Source organism: Anomaloglossus baeobatrachus, chromosome 1 (assembly GCF_048569485.1).
Source record: "Anomaloglossus baeobatrachus isolate aAnoBae1 chromosome 1, aAnoBae1.hap1, whole genome shotgun sequence".
Classification (NCBI taxonomy): Eukaryota; Metazoa; Chordata; class Amphibia; order Anura; family Aromobatidae; genus Anomaloglossus; species Anomaloglossus baeobatrachus.
This window is the reverse complement of record NC_134353.1, coordinates 50,242,392-50,267,149: the sequence shown is the minus strand read 5'-3', so window position 1 is coordinate 50,267,149 and position 24,758 is coordinate 50,242,392.

Genomic DNA, 24,758 nt, shown 5'->3' with positions numbered 1-24,758 from the left:
TATTCAATGATACTGTATATACCTGACTGGTTTATACAACGATCTGTACAGAATAATCTATTCCCAGAGGAACAAGAGACAGAAATAATCACTGAGCGCTCTGCTAATTCTCTGCACCTTCATCTCTGATAATGGGGGAGGGGGACGGAGGTTTTTGTACGGCTCTGTATCACTGTGTGAGAGGAGTGCTCCTACCCTGCATACAGTAATAATCTGCTATGTCTTTGGTCTCCAGATCTGTAATTGTCAGAGTAAAATCTAGCCCTGATCCTGATCCGGTGAACCTCGCTGGGATCCCGGACACACGCGTCTTCGCCCAGTAGATGAGAAGTTTTGGGGCTTGTCCTGATTTTTTCTGGTACCAGTTTATATAAGTGTATGAACTGTCACTGACACTAGAGCTGACCTTACATTGCATCTTCATGGTTTCCCCGGGAGAAGCCGCCAAATATCCTGGGGTCTGAGTCACTACAATCTCTCCATAAGAAACTACAAGAAACAGAGAAAAGACTATTAGTCACTTAGTGATATCTTTAACATCCCCACAATAAAGGGTTAATGTGTAAAATGTGATCTGAGGTCCGTAGAGCTGCACCTTGTGTGTAGAGACACAGGACGCAGAGGAGAGATCTCAGAGACGCCATCTTTATGGATCAGGATCGTCAGACACAGATCACTGAGGACACAGATATTTATACGGTGCGATGTCTACAGGGACTTCACCGGAGCTTCAATATGCAAAGAAGGAACAGAAACTCTATATTAATAGCAGCAAACATCAAACTACAGGCACCGAGGGATATGTATGTGATATATTTCTATTATACTATTATATTACAGTTATGTATTATTAACAGGGGAGGGGGGGGCTGTTTTTGGTTAGTGAGTTACTGGATGTTTTTAATTAGGGTTGTCAGAAACAAACCCACAAGCAAAGTGCAGATCTAGAGATGAGCAGATCTGGCAAGAGTTGGAACAATTATTTCCATGAATTGAATATCCTCCATTATCTCATGGGGCTGGGGACACCAGAGCATAACCAATTTACGGAGTAAAAAGAAAGAAAAAAAAATCATTCTCACCTCACTCTGTCCAGGCCTCTGTTACTCCATACCTGCTGTCTGGGCCTCTGCTACTCCATATCTGCTGCCTGGGCCTTTGCTACTCTATGCTTGCTGTCTGAGCCTCTGCTACTCCATACCTGCTGTCTGGGCCTCTCCTACTCCATACCTGCTGTCTGGGCCTCTCCTACTCCATATCTGCTGTCTGGGCCTCTGCTATTCCATACCTGCTGTCTGAGCCTCTGCTACTCCATACCTGCTGTCTGGGCCTCTGCTACTCCATATCTGCTGTCTGGGCCTCTGCTACTCCATGGCTGCTGTCCAGGCCTCTGCTACTCCATGTATGTGTCGCGGGCGGGGAGGAAGCCGCTGCGCTCACTGCACGCTCGGGTCCGGCGCTGCTGGCTGCTCGGTGGCTCGAGCGGTGGGCCGGATCCGGGGCCTCGAGCGGCGCTCCTCGCCCGTGAATGAAAGGGGATGATTGTTGGGGGTTGGAATGTCGGTCCGTGACGCCACCCACGGTTTGTGGTGAGGTTGGGACACCACCGCTGCTCTGGACGGGGATTCCGGGAGCGATGACAGGGAGCAGCTGAAATGTTTTTCTCCCCTCCGTGGGTAGGGGGTTTTAGTGGTCCCTGGGCCCGGTGATGGGGACTGTAAGGTGGATGGCGGGGTTTGGTGAGGTGCAGGGTCGCGGGGGCAGTGCAGTGCCAGACGGCACGGTGGTACTCACTCAGCGAATAACTTAGACAGAGTCTCTGGTAAAACAAACGGCTGGATGGACGGGTCCCGCCGCCGGCCGCAGTGGTCAGTCCCGGTAGTTTGGCGGTGACTGCCTCTCCCTGCACCTGTGATATGTTTTCAGCTCCGATGGCTTCCCACCGGTAACCCGCTCCCCAGCGGTGTATTTGCCAGAGGAGCCCTGGGAACTCTAGCTGTGACGGTAGCTGTATTTCCCTTCAAGGTTGAGCGGTTGCCTTCAGTCGGGTCTTTGCTGCTGAGAAACCCCGGAGGTTCCCGTTGCTGACGGATTTGACCGGTTTGATGGCGACTCCAAGCCTGGTCGGGGTCCGTAGGCCCTGCCGAATTGTGCTGGCTTCTCTTCGCTCCCCGGTTCGGTACCAGCGGGCCACCGTCCGTCCCCGGTCCTTACGGTTATGTATCAATCGGCCTCTCCTGCAGACGGTCACCACAGTCTGCCAACCTTGCTCTTGGGTGCCCGGGCCACGTACCCGGACACGGTCAGTCTGCTCTCGCTCCTCCACTATTACTTCTCGCTCCTCCACTACCCCTCTCCCTCACAGAACTCCCTTCCTTTCCCGCCTCCAGGACTGTGAACTCCTCAGTGGGTGGGGCCAACCGCCTGGCTCCACCCCACCCGGTGTGGACATCAGCCCCTGGAGGGAGGCAACAAAAATTTGTGTGTGTGACTGATGTGCCTAACCGGGGTGTGGGGTGTGTTGTTGTAGTACCTGTGACGTCCTGGCTTGTCCAGGGCGCCACATTCCCCCTTGGTTAAACGCAGACTGTCCACGGGCTGCCCGTCCATCACCGGTTTTATTTTTTATTTTTTTTTGAAAAAGGTAAAAAAACACATAAACATTAAAACAAGCACTTTTATCAATCTTCCCTTAATGGGAAGCACTTTCTTAACGTTACTAACGGTAGTCAACTTTATCAACGGTAACGGCTTCCGCTCTCTCCCGCCTAAGCAACCTGGCCCTGATGCTGCCCCTAAGAAGTGGGCAGCACCCCTTGCCCCAGTCCATCACCAAGCGGCCCAAGTGGGTACGGTCTCTTTCAGGGGACCCACGTCCATGGGGGACCCCTGACCCCCGGAGGATGGCCACCGGTCCAGGTGGTAGCCAGGCCCCAGCCTACTCCACTTCGGACCCTTCCTCCAATCTGCCTCTCCGGAGGCGGTAACGGATGTATGCCAACATTTATTTACATGCCACAAGTTTGTGGTTGCCCTGCAAGTTCTTGGGCGTGTCCGTAAGCAGTTTCTTACGCAAACGGTGCAGACAGTCCCTATGGGGACTAGTTGCCGGCAACGGCCGGTTCAATCACGGCTGCAAATCAGATAACATCTTTGGTTGATTTCTTTTCTTATCATTCAACCTCTTATCGGTACTGGTGGTCCCAACGGGGACAACTTGCAGTGGAGGACCGCTGCCATCACTTCAGGTCCACCCCACCGACCGGGGGAGGGGGCTGGGCTGGTGCTTGAGACCCCTGGCCTCCTCTCAGCCTAGCGTCCAGGGCAAACCAGCCCCTCTCCCCGCAGTGCCGGGTATAGGTGACGAGGTCACCGGGGAGCAGGTTGCGGCCCGGGTGGTCCTCCGGCAGGTAGTCATTCATGTCCCTTCAGGCCATAAAAACTTCGGCCTCCAGGCCCGACTCAAAGATGAAGCCGTATCCCCTAAGGACATCGAATCTCCTCACTTGCCCCTCATATCTCGGGCCCCGTACTCGGAAGGTGGCTCTGCGGAGACTCTCCTTCTCCTGGATGGTGCGGGCCACCAGCTCCGCTTTCCTCTTCTCCCTCTCCTCAATCTCTCGGCCCATCGGGGTCGGTTCCCTGTCCCAGTAAGGGGCTGCTACAGGCCCCTGCGCGCGGGTCGGGCCCCGCGAGACTTCCTTTACGCTGCCCATTACTGGCATTCTGGGTGGAAGGTCCCGCGGTGTCATGGCCTGGGGTGCTACCTCACAGCGACGACCCGGCGCAGCCTCAGCCGAGGCGTGGGGGATGGCTACAGGGTTCTTCTCCCGCTTGACCTCCGCCTCTTCCTGCACGGGGCGAGCTTCCGGAGTCGGCATGGGACTAGGCACGGTCACCACATGTGTCTCCGGTATATCTCCGCTGATGGGCTCGGTCTTCGGCAGCTTCCATGGAAGCGGTTCAGGGCGGCCACAGGCCTCGGCTGCAGATCGGTCCGCGTGGGCGGATAGGCAGGGTACCGCTACTGGTTGCAGTGGTAGCGGGCCTAGTGGCGGGGCAGCAGCAGCCAACACGGGCAGCGGGGGGAGGCAGAAGGGCGCGCGGGCGCAGACCAGGCGCTTCAGCCACGACGACCGACCCGGTAGAGATACAGGGGCGTGGGTCGCTTACCCGCTCCTCCAAAACTTCCTCCACCTCGCGTCTCTGTATGGCCGCCACAACATCCGCCATGTCGGCCTCCCACTCCCCCAGGAGGAGTTGCACTCGGATCTGCGGACGGCTACGTAGATGGGCGGTCCGGACCTCCACCCACGCCGCGGTGCCGGGCGCGGGGGCTACGGTGATGCTGGTTGGACGGTGCATCGTTGCAGCGGCCTTTTCCAGAAACCAAAGATGGCCGCAGAGTCCTGGCATCCCTGCTTTTATAGCCGCGGCTTACACGCGGCCAGACGCCATCCGTCCCCCCTTGGTTTCTTTCCGGCACCTCCTCTTCAGGGACGGAGCTTCGGCTTTCGCGCCTCCACTGCTCGGGAAGATGCTCGAGCGGGGAACTTTTCGCGGCCAAGATCCTGTTCGTGACGCCAAGTTGTCGCGAGCAGGGAGGGGGCCGCTGCGCTCACTGCATGCTCGGGTCCGGCGCTGCTGGCTGCTCGGTGGCTCGAGCGGTGGGTCGGATCCGGGGCCTCGAGCGGCGCTCCTCGCCCGTGAGTGAAAGGGGATGATTGTTGGGGTTGGAATGTCGGTCCGTGATGCCACCCACGGTTTGTGGTGAGGTTGGGACACCACTGCTGCTCTGGACGGGGATCCCGGGAGCGATGACAGGGAGCAGCTGAGATGTTTTTCTCCCCTCCGTGGGTAGAGGGTTTTAGTGGTCCCGGGGCCCGGTGATGGGGACTGTAAGGTGGATGGCGGGGTTTGGTGAGGTGCAGGGTCGCGGGGTGGTGCACGGTGGTACTCACTCAGCAAATAACGTAGACGGAGTCTCTGGTAAAACAAACGGCTGGATGGACGGGTCCCGCAGCCGGCCACGGTGGTCACTCCGGGTAGGTTGGCGGTGACTGCCTCTCCCTGCACCTGTGATATGTTTTCGGCTCCGATGGCTTCCCACTGGAAACCCGCTCCCCAGCGGTGTATTTGCCAGAGGAGCCCATTTTTGCCCGCAGGCTCTGGCCCTGGGAACTCTAGCTGTGGCGGTAGCTGTATTTCCCTTCACAGTTGAGCGGTTGCCTTCAGCTGGGTCTTTGCTGCTGAGAAACCCCAGAGGTTCCAGTCGCTGACGGATTTGACCGGTTTAACGGCGACTCCAAGCCTGTTCGGGGTCCGTAGGCCCTGTCGAATGGTGCTGGCTTCTCTTTGCTCCCCGGTTCGGTACCGGCGGGCCACAGCCCGTCCCCGGTCCTTACGGTTATGCGTCAATTGGCCTCTCCTGCAGATGGTCACCACCGTCTGCTAACCTTGCTCTTGGGTGCCCGGGCCACGTACCCGGACACGGTCAGTCTGCTCTCGCTCCTCCACTACTACTTCTCGCTCCTCCACTACCACTCTCCCTCACAGAACTCCCTTCCTTTCCCGCCTCCAGGACTGTGATCTCCTCAGTGGGTGGGGCCAACCGCCTGGCTCCACCCCACCCGGTGTGGACATCAGCCCCTGGAGGGAGGCAACAAGGATTTGTGTGTGTGACTGATGTGCCTAACCGGGGTGCGGGGTGTATTGTTGTAGTACCTGTGACGTCCTGGCTTGTCCAGGGTGCCACATTTGCTGTCTCGGCCTCTGCTACTCCTTGCCTGCTGTTATGACCTCTGCTACTCCATGCCTGCTGTCTGGGCCTCTGCTACTCCTTGGCTGCTGTCCAGGCCTCTGCTACTCCATGTTTGCTGTCTTGGCCTCTGCTACCTCATGCCTGCTGTCTGGGCCTCTGCTACTCCATGGCTGCTATTTGGGCCTCTGCTACTCCATGGCTACTGTCTGGGACTGTTCTATGTGATGCCTGCTGTCCAAGCCTCTGTCTGCTACTCCATGACTGCTATTTGGGCCTGTGCTACTCTATGCCTGCTGTTTGGGCCTGTGCTACTCCATGCCTGCTGTCTGGGCCTGTGCTATTTCATGTCTGGGCTCTGCTATTCCATGGCTACTGTCCAGGCTTCTGCTACTCCATGCCTGTTGTCCGGGCCTCTGCTCCTCCATGCCTGCAGTTTTGGCCTTTGCTACTCCATGACTGCTGTCTGGGCTTGTTCTGTGCAATGCCTGCTGTCCGGGCCTCTGGTACCCCATGACTGCTATTTGGTCCTCTGCTACTCCATGCCTGTTGTCTGAGCCTCTGCTATTCTATGCCTACTGTCCTGGCCTTGGCTACTCTATGCCTGTTCTCCGGCCTCTGCAACTCCATGCCTGCTGTCAGGGCCTCTGCTACTCCATGCCTGCTGTCAGGAACTCTGCTACTCCATGCCTGCTGTCAGGGCCTCTGCTACTCCATGCCTGCTCTCCAGGCCTCTGCAACTCCATGACTGCTATTTGGGCCTCTGCTACTCTATGCCTGCCTTCTGTCCGGGTCTCTGGTACTTCATGCTTGCTGTCTGGACCTTTGCTACTCCATGACTGCTGTCCAAGCCTCTGCTATTCCATTAAAGACATTAGTTTTAAGAAAAGATAAAAATAATCTTTATTAGAACACAAAAAATGCTAAAACCGTAAGTAAAAGAGCCTGAGGACAAAGCTTGTGTGAAATGCGCGTCAGGGTGACCATTACTCCCTCGAGGTCCTTTACTCTCTGCACTTTTGCAGGCAGACTACAGATTTTTCTTTTGCTTGGCTCCTGTGTGAATCTTTCCTACTTTATCTGCAGAGTCTGTTTTTGAGCCCAGACATATAGAGTTTTTCTATCTATGAATTGCTTATTTATCCTTGCTTTCTACCTCTTTGGCGCTTGTTGCACAATGTGGGTTATTTGCAAAAGAAAATTATATGAATTTTGATTTTGCAATTTTTTATGCACTTTATCACTTGATATTTATTTATTCATCTTTGCACAATTAGGGTTATGTGCATTAAAAATTATTATACTTCTGTCACCAGTTCACTTTGTGCAATCAGATTCGGGCTATGTGCAATTATTGCACAGCTGGATTTTATCTACTGCAGAGACCTCTAGTGGCTAACACTGAGTATTGCATCTATTTTTTTCTTGTTTTATATTTGTGGGACATATTTATCAATTTTTTCGTTCGTTTTTTGTCTTATTAAATAAGAGATACAGCTCTGGAAAAAATTAAGAGACCATTGCAAAATTGTCAGTTTTTCTGATTTTTCTCTTTATATTTTTGAGTAAAATGTAAATTGTTCTTTTATTCTATAAACTACTAACAACATGTCTCCGAATTTCCAAGCAATACATTTTGTATGAATTTTCTGAAAATGAGAAATGGTCAAAATAACAAAACAATGCATTGCTTTCACACCTCAAATAATGCAAAGAAAATAAGATCATAATCATTTAGAAACAACAATACTAATAATGTTTTACCTCAGTAAGATTCAGAAATCAATATTTTGTGGAATAACCATGATTTTTAATCACAGCTTTCATGCGTCTTGGCTGCTTTCCACCAGTCTTGCACACTGCTTTTGGCTGACCTTATGCCACTCCTGGTGCAAAAATGTAATCAGTTCTTCTTTATTTGATGGCTTGTGACTATCCATCTTCCTCTTGATTACATTCCAGAGGTTTTCAATGGGGTTCAGGTCTGGAGAGTGGGCTGGCCATGACAGGGTTTTGATGTGGTGGTCCTTCATCCACACATTGATTGATCTAGCTGTGTGGCATGGCCTAATGTATTATATTTGTGGGCATATATATTTATATACTTTTATGGTGCTAGTATAGGTATTGTAGTAAACTTACTGCGGTATACTGTGTATTGTTATTGAGTAGGTTTCTCATGTGTCATAAATGCATCATCCTCCTATTTTAATGTTGTAATTTTTTAACTAAATTTTCTAATAAAATATAATCTATTTTATCCTGTGTTTAACTCCATTTTTGCGGGGTTCATGGCGGCTCCTCTTGTTAATTAGGTTTTTCCATTGATAAATGCGCTTCCTGCAGATAAGCAAAGACCACAAAGAATTTCCTGCAAAGTGACGATAAAGTGAAAAATATAAACAATTTATTACCTGTAGAGTTTGTGTCTATTGCATTTGCTGCAATATATGGAGATGAGAATATATAGGCTGCTCTATAAGAAAACTAAGACCGCGCACATTAATGACCATGTAAGAGATTCTGTGAACGGAGACGTCTCACATGTATCTAAAGTCTCCAGACATTCTTTCCAGGAACACAGGGGAGATTTAATAGGATTTGCATTTTTCGGTATAGAAAGGGTCAATGCTTCTCCAAGAGGAGGCGACCGAAGGAGAACTTTACTGAATAGAGGAGGTCATTGGACCCTAATAATGGAAACGTCTTCTCCTGATGGTCTGAATAAGAGAACAGAGCCTATTTTACATTATTGATGAATTGTGTATATATATATATATATATATATATTATATATATACATACTAGTCTGGATTTGATCATGTGAAATTTGTTTATATATTGTGTGTTTTTTCTTTTTTCTGTCATTAATTGTAATGTAGACCCCTGCGGGGGTCGCTGCTTTTCCTTGGCTATAAGGCTGTTATACCATTATTACAAGAGGTTATGTCTAAGAGTCATGTAGCCTTGAAACTTTTTCTCTGGAAGAAATGATGTCAGACTGGGCAGTAAAAGACGGGAAAATGAATGACTCCATCAGGACAGAGCGTCGGCTGTAGATCACTATCTGTATCTATACTGTAATCTCCTATGTTTTACAGGACGGGCATCTACCACTATACAGTCACCTGTGTGTGGAGATTTATCTTCAGTAACAGTGTAATCCCCTGCTGAGATTTCCAATACTCACAATTAGGGCATACCTCCCAACTTTTGAAGAAAGAGGGACAAAATATGCGTCTCGCGCAGCGTTCCGCGGCAAATTTTGACCACGCCCTTAGCCACACCCCTAGCCACTCCCATTTGGCAGTAACGGTCATTCAGCAGATGCCCCAGACTGTTCATTCAAAAAAACATGTCGCAAACATGAAAGAATCAGAGAAGATTGTTATTGAGCTCGTGGTACGAACACCTGCAGAAAAACCGCAGCATTTACGCTACGTGTGAACACGGCCTCAGCAATACATTTATATTACATTTTTTTATCGGTTTTAACAAAGAAAAATTATAAATTGTGACATTGTTTTTACGCCCTTTACCGATCCCCTACAATATAATCTGATCGCTGCGTTGTTCAGGTCGTTACGATTACAGGGAGACCAAATAAGTCCATGTTATTTGCTGATTTGTGATGTTTATTATTTTATAAAAAAGTGTAATAAAATTACATTATTCTATTTTTTTATTATTTTTAGTAATATTAGAAGAAAAAATAACTTTTCTTTTTTTGTATTTAAATAATTTTTATTAAACAATTTTCATACAAACAATCAACGCAAAACAAACAGTAATTTAATACAGGATACTCAATAGATAGCAATATATGTAGACATTAACGTATCAAGTGAGTAAACCATCATACCTAAGGGAAAGGGTAGGGAGAAAAGGAAGGGATGGGATGAAGGAAAGAACATTTTATTGGGCAGGAGAGGAAAAGAGGGAAGGGAGTGTGAAAGGGTAAGAAACAATGGAGAACTTTTATAATAATTCAAGTATATATACATAAAGAAGATAAAATGCAGAATAAAAAAGTCAAATTCCAGGTATAGAAGTTTCAATTTTCAAGGATTGTGGAGTTTAAAAATCAGACATTAAGCACATGGACCAGACTCTATTACGAATTTTGTTGGTAAAAAAGCCAAGGGCTCCATTTTTTATGATATGCAGCAAATGAATTATTATAAATTGCATAACTTTGTTCGAGATCGTTATGTAAGGTAACTTTGTCAATCACCTCGGTGATTGTGGGAATCAATACTTTTCTCTAGTATGATGCAATTAGATTTTTAGCTACCATGCATATGTGAATTATAATTGGTCTAACAATTGGGTCGATGTGCTCCATATCCAAAGATAAAGCCATTTGTGGCGTAAGGTTAATAGAAATGTGGGTTATCCGGTTTATCAGAGCGGATATTCCTGACCAAAAGCCCTTTAATTTCGGGCAGCTCCAAAAGGTATGAAGGAGATTTCCCTCGCTTCCACATTCTCTCCAACAAAGTGGCGACGGAGTTAATGCTGCTCTATTTAAAAGCACCGGGGTATAATACCATCTTGTGATGGTCTTGTAAAATGATTCATGCAAAGTCGCACAAGCAATAGAATTATATGTTGTTTTAAGGCAGTGTTGCCATTGTTCCAAGGAGAAGATCTTGTTTAGATCTTTTTCCCATTTGACCATATAAGGACTCTTATCGTATGAGTGGTCATTGTTAATAAAATCATAAATATTCCTTGTTTTCCAAATTGTTACACTGGCTGAGTTGCAGAACCGGAGACTAATAAGTTCTGGCAAAGAATTCTTATTACGAAGTAAGTCATTAAGAGCCCCTCTAAGTGAGAGAACCGGTTTAAAAGCTGAGTCAGGGATACCAAATCTAAGTCTTATATCTAAAAAATTTATAAAATCCTTGCCATTTATAGATATCTTTAATGCTTTTTAATCCTAGCTTGGCCCAGGACAAAGGAATCTCTACATTCGCTAAAACTCCTAGAAACATTAAGGGATAATCTTTAATTTCCTAAAATTTGGATATACCCAGTCTATGTCTAGATAACTCTTTCCACGCATTAACGGTCACTGAAAGAGTAGGAAATTTAGGTAGGGGCAAAAGGGGATTTGCAATGTGGGAGAGAATAAGTGAGCGGAGTGAGGAACCACCATTGAGCCCTGTCTCTAATTCAATCCAGGCAAGAGAATCATTATTATTCACCCAATTTTGACTTTGTCTTATTAAATTTGTTTGGTAATAACCCTTTATGTTTGGAAGACTATAACCCCCACTCTTCTTATGTTTTGTTAAAATAGTTTTGCTAATCTAGATTTTTTATGGTTCCAAACAAAGTCATTTAGTAATTTCTGGAGGTCATTAAGATATTTTGATGGTATAGTTAAAGGTATTGCTCTAAAATATATAATATTTTTGGGAGAATTATCATTTTAAAAGACAGAATTCTTCCAAGCCAAGTTAAATCAGTCTTTATCATATTGCCAATATCTTTCCGGACTGTTCCAACCAATTTTTCTAAATTAGACTCAATTAGAAACTGCAAGTTCTTACTAAGAGAGTTTCCCAAGTACTCTAGTGATTCTTCTAGCCATGTAAATGAGGTAAAGCTCTTATTGTTTGTTATAGTGGCATCTTCTAAATTGAATTGTAATATTTTGGATTTTCCCAAATTTAATTTATAGTAGGAAATTCTTGAAAATCTATCCAATATAGGCTTTGATTCCCTAATTGAGTTAAGAGGGTCAGAAAGTGACATAATAACATCGTCTGCAAATAATCCTATTTTATATTGGTGATTATTTATTAGAATGCCTTTTATGCTGCCATTACTTCTAATATGTGCAGCCAAGGATTCCATTGCCATAGCGAACAACAGTGGAGAAAGAGGACAACCTTGCCTAGTGCCATTAGAAATAGCAATTGGTCGGGAGAAGTGGTTATTCGCATACATTTTTGCAGAAGGGTTAGAGTAGAGGGACATAATGGTCTTGATAAAGTTTTCATTAAAGCCAAATCTAGTTTGGGTTAATTTCAAATACTTCCAATTAATTCGATCAAATGCCTTTTCGGCATCTAAGGCCAATAAAAGAGAGGGATATTTTGTGTCTCCCATAACGGATATCAAGTTTAACGTTCTTCTAGTGCTGTCTGAGGCCTGACGACCCTCAACAAAGCCCAACTGATCATTGTTAATGATCCCCGGAAGGATACTTTTCAATCTTGTGGCAATTATTTTGGCAAATAATTTCACATCAGTGATAATCAAAGAAATTGGCCTCTAATTGCTAACAAGCTCTTTTTCTCCCTCAGGTTTGGGGATCACTATAATATTTGTTTGAAACATTTCAGCAGGAAATTCCCCAACTGAGGACACCTTGTTAAAGACTTTTGTTAAGTACGGCACCAGAAGTTGTGAAAATGATTTAAAATACTCATTAGTAAAGCCATCAGGCCCGGGAGATTTCCTAAGTTTAAGACCATTAATTGCTTTAATAATTTCCACTTCTGAAAAAGGAGAATTCAATTGCTCTAATTGTATTTGAGAAATTTGCGGGAGGTTTATTTCTGACAGGAAACTATTAATAGAGTCACAGGTAGGTTGAAAGGTATTGGGGTCATCTTTCAGGTTATACATTTTTGAATAAAATTCTGCAAAGGTATTAACAATATCCTTTGGGTGGACAGCAATAGAGCCATCCTGTTTTTTCACCTCATTGATTCTCTGTCTAACTCTTGCCTGCTTCAATTTCTGAGCCATGAGTTTAGTAGGCCTATTAACAGAGATATATAGTAATTAATTTTCATGGAACGGGCAAATTTGTCATATTCTCCAAAGAGAAGCGACTTTAAATCTGTTCTCAACTTTAAGGCTATGTGCGCACTAGTGCGTTTTACCCGCGGATTTACCCGCGGATTTGCCGCGGAAATTTCTTGAGAAATGTCTGCAATCTTTGTGCAGACATTTCCCAGCAAATCCTATGGTAAAAAAAATAGCTGTGCGCACTGGTGCGGATTTTTCTCAAGAAATTTCCTTGAGAAGAATTTCTCGAGAAACTTTCTTGAGAAAATGAACATGTCCATTATTTCCGCAGGTACCCTGCGGATTTCGGCAGTACAGCCTGCAAAAATCCGCAGGGAACCACCCGCGGGAAAATCGCGGCAATTCCGCGGCTAATCCGCGGCAAATCCGCATGCGGATTTGGTGCGGATTTTTTCCGGAGGTCCGGAAATCTTTCACTCCCAGAAGTTTCTCAAGAAATTTTCTTGAGAAACTTCTCATTTCTAGTGCGCACATAGCCTTATATTTCAGAATGAATTGCAGGTGAAGGAACAGGAAGATCTTGTTGATTACGTTCTTTCTCTCTTAACCTGGCTTGGATAGTGTCTATTTTTTCTTTTTGCTTTCTTTTGTGAATCGATGAGGTTTGAATCAAAATTCCTCTAAGCACCGCCTTATGTGCATTCCATATATTTATGGGGCACATAGTTTCAGAAGAATTCTCTAAAAAATATAGTTTGATTGCCTGTTCAATATTTTTCTTGTAGTAAGGGGAGTTTAACAAATATGATTTACATTTCCAAAGAAAGTTATTTTGTACTGAGGGGCCTAATATTACTTCAGTTAACACTGAAGAATGGTTCGAAAAGCTCCTGGGGTTAATGATTACTTTTTTAATTTTGGAAATACAGGCAGAGTCGGTTAATACTAGGTCTATTCTTGAGAATGTTTTGTGTGCATCGGAGTAATAAGTATACTCTTAACGAGGATGTATTAATGCATCTAAAGGCATCCAATAGTTCTTGTTTCAACAGCCAAGATTTTAGCGTAACAGATTGATGCCTGGTTGGAGCCGTGGAATCCATCCTCCCATCAGGCACCAAATTAAAATCACCCAAGATGATTAGGTCCCCTTTTTTAATTTTCTCAATAGTTTCATAAAGTTTATTCAAGAAACGAATCTGGGCCTTATTGGGAGCATAAATATTAACGATTGTACATAAGTGGTTATTAACCAAGCAGACAAGAATAATATATCTACCCTCTTCATCTTTACACTCCTGCAGCAATTTAAAAGAGGTGTTATTATTAATGAATGTTATCACTCCTGCTGTTTTTTTTGTATTTGAAGATTCAAAGATATGGGAATAATTTTTATTTGTAAATTTAGGATGATTATCTCTTGCAAATTTGGTTTCCTGGAGACAAATAATATCCGCTCTACTTTCTTTGATTTCCTTCCATGCTAAGTATCTCTTTTTTGGGCTGTTGAGACCTTTCACATTATACGATAAAATTTTAGTAGACATTTCTATGTGTCTAATTCAACTAATGTGGGGAGAAAGTGCTGTTTAAAAAAACCTTTAGTGGAGACCTGTTATCAACTGAATGTAAATACAAACAGAATTATACCTAAAAGAATAAACTTTATAATTTAGAATACTATACCTGTACACAAAACTTATACTATACCTGAAAAGGTTAAAAATAGAAAAGGGAAAAGAAAGAAAACAAAAAAAAACAATAACAAAGTCCTCCTGGAGGCGCCACCAAATAGTGAAACACCTCTCGTGGGGAGGTCAAGTTTGTGGCAATAGCTCAAGGTAACCATCTTCAAAAAAAAGAAAAAACTACACAAAAAAATTTGTGAATAATCTTTTACAACAGGTATTCCCATCTTCAAAGGCATTGGACTTAATGATTGATCGAATCCATAGATTACCACGTCCGAAATCTATTCCTGTGGACTATCCGAGGGACGCCATTCTACGATTTCATTTTTTCCAAACAAAAGAGCGTCTGTTGGACTATTTAAAAGACAAAAAAGTGCTTCCTCAACCATATGAACAAATCAAAGTGTTCACGGACCTGTCGAGGGATACAATTCAACTAAGAAAATCTTTTTTGCCTATAACCAAGATCCTGCGTCAAAGGGGAATCTTATACAGATGGGGACTACCTACCAAACTATTAGTATCCTACAAAGGGAAAACAATTCCAATCCTTACGCTGGATGAGGGGCAGAAGTTGGTTTCCAACTTGGACGAAAATAAAGACCGCCCACCCGATGCTCGCTTTCCAACTTGATGTTGCTTATTTGAAACAATACTGTTGATGTCCATTTGGAGACTTCATTTGTTGCCTTGGATTTTTGGAACTTTTTTTTTTTATCACCACTGATGTCTTTTGATCTTAAAAGAGCACACAATGCTGTGGATTAGAAGATTAAAGAGAGATTCATTGTTCCTGAACTTTTTTGAATTTTAAAAGAAATTCTTATTATGGTTATCATGCTTCCTTTTTATTCATAGTTTTTTAGTTTCTTTTTTTTTTCTATTTTCCTCCTACTTCAGAGGTTATAGTGCATATTGGATTAGAACTTTTTTAATTCTACATTATATAAGTTATTTGAAAAAACCTCTTTTCATCTCCCTCTTGAGCTCTGTGTGTCCGGTGTAATCAGAGGCTGCATTGTAGGTTTATCTATATAAAATCTACCCTCTGATATCATCAATACTAGTGGCTCAACAGCTAGAGCAGCTAGGAAAGCTAGGAGGGCTGCTGGACACATGTTTGAAAGTTGCTGAATTGCATCCAATGTGGTGTAATAAAAAAAACATTTTTATAAACATATTTGTATTTTTTCTCTATCTATCTATCTATCTATCTATCTATCCTATCCATCATCCATCCATCTTTGTATCTGAATAATCTGCTTCTGGTTTCTCTACTGCAATACAGAGGTCAAAATTACCAAATCTTCCTTTGCTTTTCAATAGAGGCAGTGGCTCAATGGGTAGAGCTGCTTCCTATGGACAATGAGTTCACGAGTTTGAGTCCCGGCTGTCCCGGTAAATCAGAGCGGGGAGAGTTTAATTTATTTACTGCACTGAGGGGAGGAGCCGGGACATCATCTGTGAGTCGCGGGACTGCGGGACACACCTCTAAAATAGGAGCAGTCCCGCAGAATCCGGGATGGTTAGGAGGTCAAAACCATAGCTGTCATCGAGATTACCAGTTAGGGGCCACTCAGATGTTTCGCCCTCCACCTGAACTGAGCCCCTCGCTCTGCCTCTGAGACATGGAGACCTGTCAGGAAGGGGAGACCTGTCAGGAAGAGGAGACATTATTGGTCACTGTGCTGTCTGCTGAGCTCAGGCTTCATACTGACTATATATACAATCGTGTGTATGAGTCTGTGTGGCGCCCTGGCAAAACCAGGTAGTCACAAATAGGCCCCTACACAACACCATCCCCCACTTAGGAAACACACAGCCAACCTAAAACCCTAGTCACCCCCCCCTTAGGGAGAGACAGACACACCAGTAAGCGTGACCAGGCGGTTGGGCACGCCCACCCAGGGGTCTAGACAGCCCGGGGGAGGGAGAACAAGGAGAGTCGAGTGGAGAGTTGAGTAGAGAGGAGAGAGGCGTTGAGACTGGAGAGGAGTGTGGGCTGGAGCTAAGGGGTACTTTGCACACTACAACATCGCAGCTGTGATGTCGGTGGGGTCAAAAGTGACGCACATCCGGCGTCGCTGTCAATGTCGTAGTGTGCAAATCCTTTTACGTATGATTAACGAGCGCAAAAGAGTCGTTATCGTATGATCGGTGTAGAGTCCGACATTTCCATAATTTAGCAGCAGCTACAGTACGATGTTGTTCCTCGTTCCAGCAGGCAGCACACATCACTGTGTGTGAAGCCGTAGGAACGAGGAACATCACCTTACCTACGTCCCGGCTGCAATGCGGAAGGAAGGAGGTGGGCGGGATGTTTACGTCCCGTTCATCTCCGCCCCTCTGCTCCTATTGGCCGCCTTCCGTGTAACGTCGCTGTGACGCCGCTCGACCCGCCCCCTTAGGAAGGAGGCGGTTCGCCGGCCAGAGCGACGTCGCAGGGCAGGTGAGTGCATGTGAAGCTGCCGTAGCGATAATGTTCGCTACGGCAGCAATCACAAGATATCGCTGCTGCGACGGGGGCGGGTACTATCGCACTCGGCATCGCAAGCATCGGCTTGCAATGTTGTAGTGTGCAAAGTACCCCTAAGTGTAGCTCCAGCAGGAAAGTGCAAGTTGGACGGTACCAGGGTAGGAGCCCTGGTGCCTTTGGCTAGGAGGCAGATGGTGGTCTCCATCAGCAGGAGACGGGAAGACGGCTCGGCAGAACCGAGGTGGACTGGGACAGGGTTGTAGCCCGCCGGTACCGACACGGGGAACCGACCCAGAAACCGGAGCACAAAGGGGGATACTCGGACCCTGAAGCCAGGACCGGAAACCAGTGGCCTGGTTAACTAACCGATTGAGGCCAGGATTATAGATCCTGTCCCACCCAAAGCCCCTCATAGAAGACAACAGCCCACCGATAGGAATAAGAGGTCACTGCCAGGACCCATAGATCCCACGGGCCAGCGTCTGTGGGCACGACTCCTTAGGCCACATCCAGCCGGGAGCGGACTCCTGAGTTCCAGACTGGGAAGTCCATCTTACACAAAGTGAGTGCAGAGGAAAAGGATAGAGACCACCAGCCCGGGTGGGGGACCCGAATACAACCGGCCGCGGCACCGGCCACCAGCACCTTGGTTTACCAGAGACTTGTGTGATTTATTGACTGTGAGTAATCAAACATCCCCCTTGCCGTCGCTACACCCTGCACCAGACACTGGGTCCCGGGACAACCATCCCTATCCACGGAAGGGTTAACATCCAGCTGCCATTACATCTCCCCCGGGTGCCCCATAGCAGCAGTGGTGGTGTCCCCACTCACCACACACCGTGGGTGGCGTCACAAACTTAATACTGCCTAGCCTGTACACCTACGTTCCCACATTTATTCGGCCACTACCCCAGCAGGCCCGGATTCGAGCAGCGACGGCTGCTGACGCGGAGGCAGCACACCCCGAAACTTGGCGCTGTAAGCAGGATACTTACCCATCCACTTACCTTGTGGAAGTGCGCCCTGTCTGCGCCCTGTGTGAAAACTGCAGCCCAGCATCTTCTTCCCCGAGAAAAGGGCGCGAAAGCCAAAGCCCCGCCCCCAGGGGACACGACGGAAGGTGAACCGCGAGGTCGTAAAACGAAACTAAGAGGCCACAAAAAGTAGTGCCGGCAAAAGACCAAGGGGGGCGCGGGTGAACAACATGTGACCAAGCAGATAAAGGGCAGGGACTCCAGGACCCTGCCACCCTTCTCGTTCCTGGATACCAGCAGTGCAGCATGGCCGACCTGTCTGGCAAACCCGCAGTGAAGGAGCCCGCGCCCGGAACAGCCGACTGGGTAGAAGCCCAGACGTGTATGTGCCGCCGGATCCAGGCACAAGCGAGCTTTCTGCTCAAATGATGGACGGCCGAGATGGCCTGTGAAGTGGAGGCAGCCTCGGAGGAGCGGGTAAGCGACCCACGCCCCTATGTACCCAAGAGACCGGCCGACCAGGCTGAGGGGCCCGGTCTGCGCCTGCACACCATGCTGCCCCCCTCGCCGCCCGCACCTGTTGCTGACGCCCTGCTCGGTTCGCTGCCACAAACACCGGCAGCGGTGCCCGTTCCATCTGCCCACGAGGACCCGCCAGCGGAAGCCGCCGACAGCGAGCCCGTCACCGCCCCAGCACCCATGCCAGCTCCACGCCAGTGCACAACCCGAAAGATGTCCCGTCTGATCCCGGAGGAAGAAACGCCCGCGACGGCCCCGGCTATCCGCACGGCCGCAGTGGAGACAGTCCCCGACAGGAAGCCAGCACCGCCAAGGACTCTGACCGCTCCCAAAGTCCCGGCCTCAGCTGAGGCGCAACAGGAATGCACCTGCAGGGTAGCAGAATGGGCCATGTCACAGCGGGGCCCTCCATTGCCAAAGGTGCCGGTCGTGGCCGGCACGAAGGGACTCCGGCTGGCCCCGGCCCCCGCGCAGGTTGAACCGGAGCAGGCAGCAGATGCTCCGTGCTGGGAGCGGCAGCGGCGCCAGCTAGGCAAAGAGATTGCTGCCCGGAAGAAAAGGAAGGCGGAGGTTCTGTCACGGACCTACAGCGAGAAGGACCATCTGAGAAACGCCACTTTCCGGGTGAGGTGTCCGACATACCAAGGCCAGGTCCGGCACTTTAACCCCAAAAAGGGGTGGGGCTTAATCTACGAGCCGGGCCTGGAGGCCAAAATCTTTGTGTCCCGGAGGGACGTGGCCACTGATCTGCCTGTTGGCCACCCAGACCGGGATCTGGAGCCCGGAGAGCTGGTGACGTACACCCAGCACTGCAGAGAGAGGGGGTGGTTTTCCCTCGATGTGAAAAGATGGATGAGCGAGGGTGAAAGGTATTACCTCCGCCCCTCTCCGCCACTCTCCAGCCCCGAAGAAGAATGTTAGGTAGTGGTTCCCGGCTACCTCCAGTTTAAAGTCCCTGTTGGGACCATTTGTGGCTTTTACAGTTCCCGTTTACAGTTAAAAAGACAATGGCCTTGAACTTGCAGGCCAAACTTTAAACTATTGGGTCTTGTAAATAATCCCTGACCAACCTTCTCACCATGCCGCAGTCTCTGGAGAGGCTGGTTGGAGGAAGAGCCTGCAATGGAGCTGGCTGAGGCCCGGTCACCAGCAAAACCGGTGACTACCTTCCGGGTCAGGGGTTCCCTGGACGTGGGGCCCATGAAAAAGACTGCCGGGTAAGGAACTTTTTATCTGGCCCGTTTGGGCAACATCCGGACCTATCCTGGACTTGGGCAAGGGGTGAGCACCAGTGCTTAGTGGTGGCACCAGGGGGCAGGTTGTTTTGGGTGGGTGAGGTCAGAAGGACCTGGTCCGTCCCGTCCCGTTTTTTAAATGTGCAACGTTAAAGAAAAATGCCTCCCGTAAGGGAAGAAACCAAATATGCTTGAATGTAAATATATTAGTATACTTGTAATCTGTTTTACCTTTTTTCATCTTTTCCAGTTCAATAAATGTTGGTGTTCGGACAGCCCGCGGACAGTCTGTATTAAATCAAGGGGGAAAGTGACGCCCTGGCAAAACCAGGTAGTCACAGATAGGCCCCTACACAACACCATCCCCCACTTAGGAAACACACAGCCAACCTAAAACCCTAGTCACGCCCCCCTTAGGGAGAGACAGACACACCAGTGAGTGTGACCGGGCGGTTGGGCACGCCCACCCAGGGTTCTAGACAGCCCAGGGGTGGGAAAACAAGGAGACTCGAGTGGAGAGTTGAGTAGTGAGTAGAGAGGAGTTGAGTTTGGAGAGCAGTATGGGCTGGAGATAAGTGTAGCTCCAGCAGGAAAGTTCAAGCCGGATGGTACCAGGGTAGGAGCCCTAGTGCCTTTGGCTAGGAGGCAGATGGTGGTCTCCATCAGCAGGAGACAGGAAGACGGCTTGGCAGAACCGAGGTGGACCAAGACAGGGTTGTAACCCGCCGTTACCAACACCGGAGAACCGACCCGGAAACCGTGTACACAAATGGGGTATTCGGACCCTGAAGCCAGGACCGACACTGACGGCCTAGCTAATTAACCGATTGAGGGCAGGTCCAGGTCCTGTCCCAACCAAAGTCCCAAAAGCAGACAACCACCCACAGAGAGGGATAGGACATCTGCCAGGGCCCGGTAGATCCCACGGGTCAGCGTCTGACAGGCACGGCTCCCAACCAAAGGACCGGGAGCAGACTCCTGCATTACACACTGGGAAGTCTATATAAGAAAACACAAAGTGCAGAGGAAAGGTGCTTTGACCACCAGCCTGGGTGTGGGATCAGATACACCCGTCTGCGGCAGCCGGCCACCATCACCTTGGTTTACCCAAAGACTCGTGTGATTGATTGAACAGTGAGTAACTTCTCCGGCCTTACCGGGTGCGCCAGCCCCTGCCGTTATCATCCCCTGCACAGAGACATTGGGCCCTGGGGCATCCATCCCTACTCACGGAGGGATTAACATCCAGCTGCCAGCGCATCGCCCCTTGGAGCTCCACAACAGCAGCGGTGGTGCTACATATCACCACACACCATGGGTGGCGTCACAGACAGTTTTCAACAACCCCCGTACAAATACGTCCCCCTTTTATTCGAAGTGTCCGTGTGAACCCCGGGTCCGGTAGAGTCCCTCGAGCCATACCGCAGAGCCGGATCTGAGCAGCACGGCTGCTGGCACGGGGGCAGCACATCAGTCATTCTCTGGTATCAGCCAGGGTCAGAAAAGCCTGATGGGTGTGATCAGACATCATAACAGGAAATTCTGTGCTGTTATCACCTGCATTGTTATATGTATATCTATATCACGTCTCACTGCTTCTTCTATGGAGGGAAATGAGGACGGAGGTTTTTGTACGGCTCTGTATCACTGTGTGTAAGGACGGCTATAACCCTGCTGACAGGAATATTCTGCTTCATCGTCCTCTGTCACTCCTCGGATTGTAAGAGTGAAAGATGTTCCAGATCCGGATCCAGAGAACCGGTCTGGGACGCCTGTATATCGGTTACTTATACTATAGATGAGAAGTGCTGGACGTTGTCCTGATTTCTGTTGGTACCAGTGTAAGGAGCTTATTTGTATACCACTAGTACTGGCCTTACATGAGATGGTGACTGTTTCTCCCGGGGACACAGTGATGAAATCTGGAGATTGGGTCATTGTGATTTCTCCACAGGATTCTAAGAAATGAGAAAGAAAACATAAATGTTAGTGTTAATGTCACCCCATTGTGCTGTGTTCTCTACTGTCCTGTCCATCATCTCATGAACCTCTCACCATGAATGAGAAGAAGAATTACCCCCAGTAAACCCCCCTGTAAACCCATCGTCATCTCCTGGACTGATGGACACAGACTATAGAGATGTTACCTGCACAATGTCTCCTATATACCAGCTGTAATCCCTGGAGGAGACGTCCCCTGAGAGCAGAGATGTAAAACAGGAGACATGTAAATTGTGCCGTGTGTCAGCGACCAGTGATCTGGATCTTACTGCAATCACACATTTCCTACAGAGAGATATAATCCCCAATCATTATCTGAGATGGACATTGACCGTCAGTGATCTCCTGATTGTTCTCAGACTGATTCAGAGCTAGAGATTATTTTTTTGTACTAAATGCTAAGAAAAATGATGCATCTTAAGACTGTGACAGTACAATGTATGCACAGAAGTATTTGGATTTGTCCACATTACACCTAACTTGGCTTTTGGGACCTCCTATAGACATATATATGGAGTTGCTTTTCCCTTTGAAGATATAAAAGCTCTGAAGACTTTATTTTGAAGACTTTTTATGAGATTTTAGAGGTTTCTATGAGATTTTTTGCTCCTTCATCCAAAACAGTATTTGAGAGATCAGACACTGATGTTGGGAGATTCTGGAATCTCCATTCTGCTTCATCCCTAAAGTGTTGGATGGGGCTGAGGTCCGGGTCCTGTGTGGCCGGTCATCAAACTCAATCTGGTATAAATAGCCTAATGAATGGGCCCCATAGAGTTTCATTAATCTATAAACTCATCTGTTTAAAAACTCAGTTCCGTCCTATTCTCATCTCTAATCTGGATGGAATTCACGGATGAGAATAAGATCAGACTTGGCCATTAAAGCCAATAGTTTTATTACTAGAAATGTATGAAAAAAAGGAAGAAATCTTTTATACTTCCGTGTTCTATCCGCATTTGATCCACGTTTCACTGATCCATTGTTAAGAATTAGGGATTTATTATTTATTATTATTTATTTGATCGAATACTTCGATTATTCGGCTTCTCGAATATTTTCCGGATACTTCACCGCTATTCGACTATTCGATACGCAATGTAAATCTATGGGAAGCTCGAATAGTTGTTATTCGGGTTTCCCATAGACTTATATTGCGCATCGAATATTCACGAATAGTCGAATAGCGGCGAGGTATTCGGAAAATATTCACGAAGCCGAATAATCGAAGTATTCGATTATCCCTATTAAGAATGAATGGATAAATAAAAGTTTAGACAGTCCACCTGCTTCACTATTTAAAAACAGATGAGAAAAAATGGAGGCAACATGAACTAAAAAAGTACACGGGATAAAACTGGTCAATTTTACATGGATGTGAGAATATATATTGATGTGTGAATGCGGCTCTATTCACACCTCAGTATTTTGTCAATCTCACATCAGTCCTTATAAGCCAAAATCAGAACTTGAACCCACAGAGATGAAAACTGTACAAAAAATAATGACACCAGTTCTTTGTATGGAGACAATGCACTCAATTTTTTTTATATAATTTATTGGTCAAACATCTGACCTGTGAGTAAAACCTAACTCCGCTCTCAGATATGCTAATTTTCAATTTCTGTGCTGTCTGTGTCGGCAATAGACTGAAAACAGATGAATGGCTGCCTATGCTGTAGTGTGTTGTAGTACACGGGCTTGGACAGGACTGCAGAGGAACACTGGCTTGGACAGGACTGCAGAGGAACATGAGCTCCTGATGAAGCTTTGCATAACGGGCATTCCAGCAGTCTGCAGGAGTGAGCTAGGAGGCAGAAACATTGACCGTGACCGGCTGTAGTTCGTCTGCAACAACATGACTGACAATCATAGTAATTTAGTATTAGTGAATTTTGGAAAAGAAGAGGTCTGCTGTAAAAACGGCGGAGCTCTCAAAGGAAAGTCCCTAAAAAGTATTTGTACAGGAGCACGGCTGCCATTAGGGCATTACTGCCCTTGCTAGTGTATAAGGTCTGGTGAGCGGAAGCAATGAGGGGGCCGCGGACTGGGTGAGAGCTGCCCCCTCTTCTCCTGCTCTGCACTGATCTGTGTGATCGGTGCAGACCAGGAGAGGAAGCTACAGGACCGGAACGGAGCTGCAACAGCCGAGCAGGTGACAGACTTTCTGCAGTAGGAATTTCAGAACCTTTCCCGTCATGTGACTGATCACAATTTCACACAAAACTCCAAAAATGGCCCAGACAAAATTGATTGCACCCTCAAATTTATCACAGAATCATAAAATCATAGAAGGTTAGAGTTAGAAGGGACCTCCAGGGTCGTCATGTCCGGCCCCCGCTCAGTGCAGGACTCTCTAAACATCTCAGACACATAGCCGCTGTGTGAAGACTTCTCTGAAGGAGAACTCAGAATCTGGCAACATAATAATAGTGCTGCTAAAAGATATATAGAAATAAATATATTATATTCCACCAGATGGCGCTGTGTGAATATGGAGATAAAAAATCACTGCCGTATATAGTGTATTAATTAGTACACAAGATGACCAAAAGATGAGGAAAGAACAGGAAAACCAAAACATGGCACCTGTGTTAGCACACTCAAAGCATTGAACAAGAACTGGAGGACAAAGAGTAAAGTGCAAATATATTTAATATAGAGCAACTGGCATATAGAGATCAGCAGCAGATCAAGCCGGCATTGTATAATAGTAAAAGTACAAAGTACAACATACAAATTAGTGTAAGGCTATGTGCTGTGAGGTAGCGTGGTCGGCTGCGCAGCAGAAGACACGGGATCCAGGCACCAAGGGTCACAGCACACGGTTTAATATCCAAACAAAAGTCCACAACAGTACACATGTGCCTCTCCGGCAGAGAACTCAGGGAGTTGTGTTCACTCCCCCACACTCGGCACCCCCGCCCTTGTTCCTGTTTCCTTTTAACCCTTCTTTCAGCTTGTAGGGAAACAGCATTAACCCCTTAGTGGAGTTACTTTCTATCATGGAGTGAGCACAACCGGGGCGAGACATACCGGCCGTCATAGATAACCCCGGTCACAGTCTCACATACCCCCCCCTCAGTTCAAGCGTGCGGGGTTGAACTCCTGCCATCAAACACGGGCCGCGGGACAAGGCATCGGCGTTGCCCTGCAACCTACCGGCCCGGTGTTCAACCGTAAACCGGAAGTTCTGCAGAGAAAGTAACCACCGGGTAGCCCAGGCATTCCGTTCCTTGGCGGACCTCATCCAGACCAGCGGAGAGTGATCAGTCACCAAGCGAAACTGCCGTCCCAGCAGGTAATAGCGTAGGGACTCCAAGGCCCATT